Raw genomic sequence first — 9,506 nt, 5'->3', positions numbered from 1 at the left:
TGCTTGCTGCAGGGATGCTGGTGAAAGCATGAGAGAGGCAGTGCTGGGGCTGGAGCACCATATGTATGCCATTTACACTAGCTTTGAACTACATCTTACCAGCTTGGACTGCTTCTTTTTTTTCCTCTGGCTTTTGATTTATACCCTCCTGTGTCAGTACAAGATATAATCAGTTTCAAAGTTTTGTATGAATAGAAATGAATTGTTCACTGTAATTTATACTTTTGTCTTTTGTCTGCTTAAGGATACTACTGGGCTTCACCAGGCTTCCAGACAGTCCCTATGATCTTGGGATCAATGTGTTCACTGGCAAGAGGTACTGTTCCTGGTATTTGACATTATTTCATCACTTCATATTTTGGAAATGCTCAATATTTATTCCTCATGAGATGTTTCTTATAGATGGAAGAAAGTATCTACTGTCGGAAAAAAGCTCCTATATTATCTTCCTGTGCTCAATAAATGACCTAGTTGTCACTAGGAGATGTTTTAAATTGTCAGACAGAAGCCTTGGCAGTACATGGGATACTGTGCATGGTGACAAAGTGCTCTATTGTTTTGTTGGAGAAATATGTATCTATCTTCTTTCCAGTTTTGGGAAAAGGAGTATCAATCTTTGGCAAACAGACAAGTTCTCCTTGTATTGCTAGTGGGAAAACACAGCTTCTTGCAAACAGACCTCAGTGAATTTTTCTAATGGAGAAAACTGATCCCTTAGCACAGCCTGCTGGTTGTTATTGAGTAAGCAAGCAAGGAAGAAAACCACAGGTTTATCTGTGAGAGGGAAAGTGATGGCCTTACTGCTGTAGGTGTGATGGTCTCAGTCTATATTTGAGCAAGTTTTACAGTAAGGTGATAGCATTTGCTGCAGGCGGGAAAATAGAGATGATGTCTGACACCCCAGCCCTCTCCAGACCTGAAACAGAAGCAGTAAACTGAAACCAAGTACAATCTGATGATAAAGATGCTCTGAGAGGAAAAATAAGTTAACACCTGAGAGGCCATTGCAGCTGCTAGGAAAAAAAGGTGGTAAATGGGAGGGAGAGGGAGGAAGGGGGGTGAGGAGTTAGGGGAAGGGAGAGGGGTAATTATTGCCTGTGAGAAAATGAGGGGCCTGAGATTGATGGCAACCCACAACCTGCTGCACAAGTGATGTCTCAAAGGAGATGCTGTTCAGTATCTGGTTATTTAACATCCATGAATCTCAGTCAATAACTTCTTACAGCAGAGATGAAGATGACTCTGGTGGTGGTGTCCTTTCCTGCGTTATTTGAAGATTTCATTATACAAATGCCAAGAGAAGGCCCAGACAAGACTCCACACTGCCATAACACACATATCACCTTTTCATCTTGATGTGACATTTCATCATGAGCATAATTTGGTTTATGTGGAAAAAAATTTATTCTTCTCATCTTCCTAGTGACAAGTTAAGGCATGCACCAATTCAGGTGGCTGCATCTTATGTGCTGTTTCTGAACTGTGTTTTCTAATGCATAAAAAAGGATGAATTATGCTGCTGATTCTGGTTAGAAGAAGCAGGTGAGAGACTTGGAACTGAAGTAGCAAACAAAGCTCAGCACTTTGGAGGCAGCAACACAAATGATGTGTATGTCTTGAAAAGAATATGTGGGAACCTCACTCATTAAACAAAGGAAAGAAATCAGTTCCATGGGAATCAGAGGAATGATGAAGGCAAAGTTTGTGAGATAGCACTGTTCACACAAAAATCCAAGTGCTTACAGTGATTTAAGATAGGAGATCCAGGGATAGGATCTAGGGTTGCATTCAGTTTGGCATAGTGGGAACAGATTATTTTCCAGTAGCAGAAAAAACTCGGAGAATATTTTAGGATTAGCAAAGGCTGTTGCTTTTCTGTTAAATTTTATTTGAGGTTGAATGGCGTTGCCAGATTAGGGTGACAACTGGTGTTTGGGCTAGAGTTAGGCCATATGCTGACACTATTTCTTCCCACCCACACAATTACATCTGTGATCTGATTGTCACTTTTGTCTGTAATAGAATTAAATTGGACCTAGCGCTACTGCAGGCTCATCTGTCCTTAATTATGTGTGTTATCCTTAAGTAGATAGAGACTGAATACTGCTTCAAAGACCATAATTATTTCCCTAAAATTTCATCTCAGCTCTAGAGGCTAGTTTTGTTCCTTGGCAAAGATAGAGGCAGAAGGCAGAAATTCTAGTTTAACTGTAATAGACTAAGTCTCAGTTTGACCACATAAGAGAAAGAGTAGCATAATTGTTCTTTTTAGTGTACATGGGCACTGTCAAACAGAACATGGAGTGAAAGCAAACTTGCACAGCCTTAGAGAGTGGTATCTGATTTGTGCATCTTCAGGTGACCTCAGCTGCTTCCTGCTAAATAAATGCTTTCTGAAGACAAAGCTTCACCTGTAGGTGTGGGTATATCACAACATTCTGTATTTGATACAGTCACATAGTCAGAATGAATTTTAGAGTTTCTGGTTGTCATGGGTTTGTGTAGAGCTGCTTTTTGCTTAGTGTCAGGGTGAGAGGGCTGCAGTGCTGGTTTCTGTAAGCAGTTCTTGAAACACCCTTCAGCTCTGAGGTGGACCCACCTCCAGCCCAGTCAGGCCAATCTGATGCCTCTGACATCATTATTTAAGTATGGAAGTCTGCAGTAGAAGAGGGGGTGGAAGGGTGGTACTCCCTTAAGTACTTATAATTTCTTTTAAGTTTTTTGGAAGAAGCAATGTATTTGTGAATAAGGTGTGGTTTATTTCAGGATAATCCAAGTTCTCTCTCATTGCTTGAAAAGTCTGTTAGTATAGATATTCAAGCTCTTTCACGGAATGTTTGCTTTGTTTAGTCAATAGTGCAGGGATGATATAGGCTGATCAAATTTATTTACTCTTTTGTATTTCCTTCATTGAAATATTTCTTTGGATCTGATGTTCTAGTGAGTCAGAAGATAAAAGAACAGGGAATGGGAGGGTTCAAGGCATGCACCATTCACGTGTAAATTATACATTACTTCAAGGCATGCACCATTCACGTGTAAATTATACATTACTTGGATGTTTCTGCACAGCTGTTCACTGTCATGGCCTCTTTCTGTAAATATCTATTTTATTTTTTCCTTTTAATGCTGTTAGTATGCAGCGTCAAAAGACAGCATTCTTCCTAGTTCCCAGCATGTTGAGTCAGAGGGATAAATACAATCTGATGGATTCACATATGTTAACGATCTGATGACCAGGGCTGTCAAACCCTCTTGCTCTGAAAGCTTTACAAATTGAGATTGCTTCCGTGTATCATAATGGAATTAGATAAAATCAGAGAATGGTGGCATCATAACACTAACATAAAAGTTATTACACAATGTATAAGATATTACTTTTTCAAGAGAGGATCAGATCAAACCTAGACATCAGCTTATGATGACCAGAGTATTATGCATTGACATTAATTCTTGGTAATGGAGAAGATGATTATCATCACCAGATGAACTCTGAACAACAGGCCTCCCATTGGTGTTGCTAATGACTATAACTCTGTGCTGATCATCTCTGGCTTAATGTTATTCATTACAGAGCAACACAAGACATTTTTAAAGAAGTATTCGATTTAGCATTTACATTGCCTTCTTATATTGCCATCCTTTATTCTGTCATTTGGAATTTGAATTTGGAGTAACTGTAAGAAGTCTTTTCTTCTAAGAAAGCCATGCATTAGATGCATCAGAGAAATTACATGTTAATAGTATGAAAATAGAAGTAGCACCGGAGTTACACATTCACAGTTGCACCACCAGTGTTTCTGTGCATTGATTGTGTAGAAATAGAATCATAGGATCATCACAATTGAAAAAGATCATTAAGATCTTTGAGTTCAACCATTAACCTAACACTGCCAAGTCCACCACTAAGCACGACATCTACAAGTCTTTCAAAGGCCTCCAGGGGCAGTGACTTGGCCACTTCCTTGGGCAGCCTGTTCCAATTCTTGACAACCCTCTCAGTGAAGAATTTTTCCTAACATCAATTCAAAACCTCCCCTGGTTCACCTTGAGGCCATTTGCTCTTGCATATTGCTTGTTACTTGGAAGAAGAGACCGACTCCCACCATGCCACAACCTCCGTTCAGGTAATTGTAGAGAGCGATCACATCTCCTTTGGAAATTAGGAAGAACTTTTTTACCAAGCAGCTTATTAAGCATTGGAATGGGCTGCCTGGGGACCTGGTGGAGTCATGATCCCTGGAGATATTCAAAAGACACATAGATGAGGTGCTGAGGGATATGGTCTTGTTTAGTGATGGCTTGTCAGTGTTAGGTTAGTCATTGGAGTGGATGGTCTTAAGAGGTCTTTTCCAACCATAATGATTCTATCCTTCTTCCCTCAGCCTCCTCTTCTCCGGGCTAAACCTCAGTTCTCTCGGCCTCTCTTCATAAGACTCGTGTTCCAGACCCTTCATCAAGCAGAAGTTTTAATTTTGAATGTGGATAGCTAATGGAAGGTTTTTTTTAAAACAAGCAAACAAACAAAAAATCCACACCAAGATACAACATTTATTTCTTTTATTACTATTTAATTTTCTCAATCTAGTTTTCAGAAGATTGAAGAATTTGCTTCAGCTTCAGGTTCAAACTTATGTTTACTCTTCATTGTTTTGGCTTTTGATGATGGAGCTTGTTAAGGGAGACTCAATTGAATCTTTTATGTTCTAACATTGGCAGATACCAAATCGTGGATCTGGGAACAAGAATGTTGCTGAAATGAAGTAACACATTAGTAGATAAAAATAAACAATTAAATGATAGGAGCTCCTGGAATGATGCTGATAAAGTGAATAAAACCCTGGGGGAGCATAATCCCCATGCCCCCTCCCTAAATTTTCAAGGAAGGATAGTGGCTAGTATATTAATGCACTTCTGAAATGTCATTAATGTGTCTGAAACTTTAGGTACTCTTTTCCACACCAACAAAGATACTGATATTAGTAGGTTAGTTGGCAGTAAGTGATGCACAATGAACAGAAATTTGGAAACCATACCTCACAGGAAGAAATTCAGAGTGCAAAGTGTTTCATTTAATGTGTTTAGAGTATAAAGACTTTGCAATGGTCTGTTTTTTTCCTAATGATCCTGAACCTCAACTTGATTTAAATGAGAGTTCCAGTCATAAATACTCTTATCTGTCCTATAGGATCCTGCCTCTCTGCCTTGAATTTACTCAAGGGAAATTTGAGAGAATAAATTCATTAGATCAAAGTTATCCTCTTAAGAAGTCTCTCATACAAATCCAGTATCCATGAAAATGTCTTCTAATAGCAGGGAGTCCTTAAACTTGCAGAAGGGGCATTGCAATAGGTAGTAAGTGAATCAATGGCCAATTCAGGTAGCTCCCCTTTGTAAAATATGTGTACCAGAGATATATTTTGGACAGAAGTATCACAAGGTTATAAAGGGATTTCTGTTGTTTAAACTCATTGAATCAAGAATACCCTCCACGTTTTTCCTAAAAAAATCCAAACATGTTTCACCGTGCTGTGGGATCGTTTAGACTTCTTAAAACACTAGTAGAATGATCTTATAGAGAGTCTGAACAGAAGGTTATAGTATTTGAATTTGGCATTCAAATCCCTTTCTTTAACCTCAAGGTTTTTTGTTTTGTTGCAACCAATTTCAGCATATTAATCTGTGAATCTGTACGTATGTGCAAATATATTCACAATTCAGAAAAAGGCTGTTGGATTAGAAGTCATTAAATGAAATAATGTTGTCTTTCATCTTTGGCCGTATGACTCACTAATGTAGCATTTAGGAATTTAACTTGATATTACAAATCGCTTTAAAATTTTAGAACAAAGAAAAAAGATCTATTTTTATTCAACTAATGCCAAAGATGAATTCAATGCAGTGAAATTAATTTTATGAGGCATTAAAAACTTAATACACATTTGTGTATAGTTATTGTGATGACTCTTACTGTAATTTTTAACAGAGTAGGAGTATGAAATGGTTGCAAAGATCCTCATCCACAGAAAACATGGTCTTGCTGTGAACTTGATGAGTCATTTCACTGTGAGACTTTGAGAGGTTGTAGATGACTGCATCCCAGAGGTCAGCTATGTCTTACTGGGCAGCTGAGCGGTGTCTGGGCAGCTTCCCTTGGATCATAAACAGCATTTATCACTGCTTCCCATCCAGGCCATAGATAGTACATCAGGGAAGATCTCTTCCAAAACCACAAAATCATTGAAAGATTGAGGACTGAGGAAACAGAACTGTCAGTACTGCCCAATGACGCATCATGGTTCAGGCCATGCTTCACAGTTCAGGCCCAGGGACCTCACTTATTGTGGCTGCCTACTACATACAAGTGTGTCTTTGGGTACTGAACCTATTGTGGTTTCTCTTCTAGAATCATAGAATTTTTTTACTCCCTCAGCTGCTCCTCATGGACACTTGTTCTCCAGACTCTTTGTTGCCCATATCTGGACACATTCCAGCACCTCAGTGTCCTTGCACTGAGGGGCCCAAAACTGAACACAGTATTTGAGATGAAGCCTCAGCAGTGCCAAGTATAGGGGAGCAATAATATCCCTGGTTGTGCTGACCACACTATTTCTGATTGAAATTAATGTTCCCCCGCCCCTCCCCCCCCCCCCATCCTTTCTTGACACCAATATATGGTTTACTATGTCTGGATACTCACTCACTTTCTGTCCAGGTGGTATCTATGAAACAAATAGAATTTCGGGACTGATGTAGTTCTACATCATCTTTTTTCTCTCAGCAGGATCCTCTTGCTTTGTGTCATTAGGCTACTTCCTGATGTCCAGTAATGTGCTCCTTGAGGACAAAGGTTCTTCTCCAGGGGCTTACACAGACTTGGAATGTCTGAAAGCAGTGCCTTTAGCAGCTGCTGGCTTGCTTCATTTCACTTCCAGTCACAGAGAAATGTAGGTGCAGAACAGATATAAAGCAAAGACATCAATGCAGAGATTTACGTTCTTCTATATCCAAAACCAAGGCCCTGTGTGCTTACTATGCAACCACAGAATTATGGAAATGGTATTTTGAAAGAATCTCTGGATATAGTAAGTTACTTTCCTGGTATTTGTAATAATTCTCCAAATGATGCAATGTCTGACACTGACAGTGATCATAGATCAATTAACTTTTTTTACTATGGACTTACCTTTGTTGACTACTCCTACTATATGTTGACAATATGAAAAAAATCTTAAGATCTAGAGTAAACATAGCATGACAAATTGGAAGGCTGATGAGGGTCTGATAAATAACTACAAAATAGATGGTAGAAAATGAAAAGATGTGTCAATCCTTTCCATGAGAGTTCATTACAGAGGAGCTTAGTTTCTGTATTGTATCCCCCATAGAGAAGTAGCCTGAAGAGGCATCTCAGAATGAAGTGTCAGCTGAAAAGGCTTACAAAAATTCAGCTTTTCCAAGGATCAAATAGTAGCAGTCAGGTGTTATTCATTCAAAAGTTCTAAAAAACCTCAGCACTTTAAAACTTAAATAGTAGTTGAGAACATTTTTATTTTTTTGGAAAGGGGAACTACTGACAGATAATTCTAGTTTTTCAGTAAGCCTGGTATGTGGAAGAGCAAAATGGATAGACAGGTGACAAGTACGACAGAACGCTGAAGAATTGATACAGCATTTCAGGCTTTACTGGGGGAGCTGATGAGCATATGGAAAACAAATGATCCACCTGAGGTATGGTGTGCATCAGTTCTGAAAAACCTGTTGGACACTGTACCTTACCAAAGGCTTTTAAAAGAAGCCAAGGTATAATGATATACAGGAAAAAAAAACCCGTCATGAAGTAACAGCTGAATGAAAGGCAAGAAGCAAATAGTAGGGATAACTAGTAAGGGGAAGGGAGGTTTCCAGTGATTTTTTTTCTTTTTTCCTAGAAAGTTGCTGTCTCATTTTGTCATATGTTTCATGTAAGAAGGGTATGTAGTGAAGTAACTACGTTTATAAAAACATAGTTGTTTAAAATAGTCAGAGCTGGTCTGGATGTGACAGAGAATGCATGATATTGGATGGCTGGGAGACAAAATGATGTGTGGTATGCAAAGTTGATATAAACAAAATAATATGTACATGTGGAGGAAAAAATGTCTCCACCACATATGTACAACAGTGGGTAGTAAATTAGTTGTTTCTGATCAGGAAGAGGTTTAAAGAGCCATTGTGGGTAATCCCCTGAAAACATGCATGCTTTGCTCAAAATAGCAATGACCATTCTAGTAAAGAAACAATTGAGGAGTTACCCACTAAAATCTGCAAAATCATGACTGGCATGAAGAGGACAACTAAAATAGTCTTGATTGATCCTTACTGAACAGTCATATCCATATTGTCTTTCTCAAACATGCCAGCAATGTGCCCTTGTGACCAATGACATCCTGGGATGCATCAAGAAGACTGTGCTCCCCCTCTACTCTGCTCTGGTGAGGTCTCATCTGGAGTACTGTGTCCAATTCTTGGCTCTCCAGCTCAAGAGGGGCAGGGAACTTTTGGAGAGAGTCCAGTGCAGGGCCACCAAGATGATCAGAGGACTGGAGCGTCTGTCTTCCTTATGAGGAAAGGCTGAAGGATCTGGAGTTTCCTGGAGGAAACTGAGGGGTAATCTCCTTAATACTTACAAATATTTGAAAGGTGTATGTTGGGAAGACGGGGCAACACTTTTTTCTATAGTGTCCAGTGATAGGCCTAGGGGTAAAGGACAAAAGCTGGAACACAAAAAGTTCCACATAAACTTAAGGAAAAGCTTCTTTCCTGTGAGGGTGAGGGAGCCCTGGCACAGGCTCTCCAGGGAGGTTGTGGAGTGTTCTTCTCTGGAGTTTTTCAAAACCTGCCTGGAGGTGTTCCTTTGTGACCTAATCTAGGTGAACTAGCTTGATCTTTAGATCTTTAGTCCCTTCCAACACCTACTGTTCTGTGAAATGTTGTACCCAATGCCCATTATTCACATATTTTTCTCAAGATATAAGAAACAGTAATGCCAAATTAAAGTATCTAGCATAAATTTTAAAATCAACAAAACAGGAATATTTTAGCACATCTCATCCATGGAACTCCTTGCTAGAGGACATTTTAGGTAGTAACTTCTCTTAATTTATAGATTGAGGAATAAATAAGAAATCACCAAAGTCTTTTAAAAATTACTAGTGCTTCTATAACAATAGAGAAAATGTGCCCAGTAACATTGTCAAGACACTGTGACTCCCTGGAACAAAACAGCTTGCATTGAAGCTAATAAATTCTTTTGTTCTCCAAAATTGTATAGCAGCATGTAGATTGGCAGGGAGAGAGGTAGTAGCACCGGGCTCTACCTTGCCTAATGATACAGGCAAGCTTGTTCCAGTGCTTGAGTAATTAATCTGGGAATCTTCACAGCAGTTGTGTTGGTATCAGTTGATTGCATGGCATTTTTTAGAGTTAAAATGTTAATTTATGGCATGACATGTTAATCAATGTGT

Source organism: Colius striatus, chromosome 2 (assembly GCF_028858725.1).
Source record: "Colius striatus isolate bColStr4 chromosome 2, bColStr4.1.hap1, whole genome shotgun sequence".
Lineage (NCBI taxonomy): Eukaryota > Metazoa > Chordata > Aves > Coliiformes > Coliidae > Colius > Colius striatus.
Note: the sequence above shows the minus strand (reverse complement) of the source record.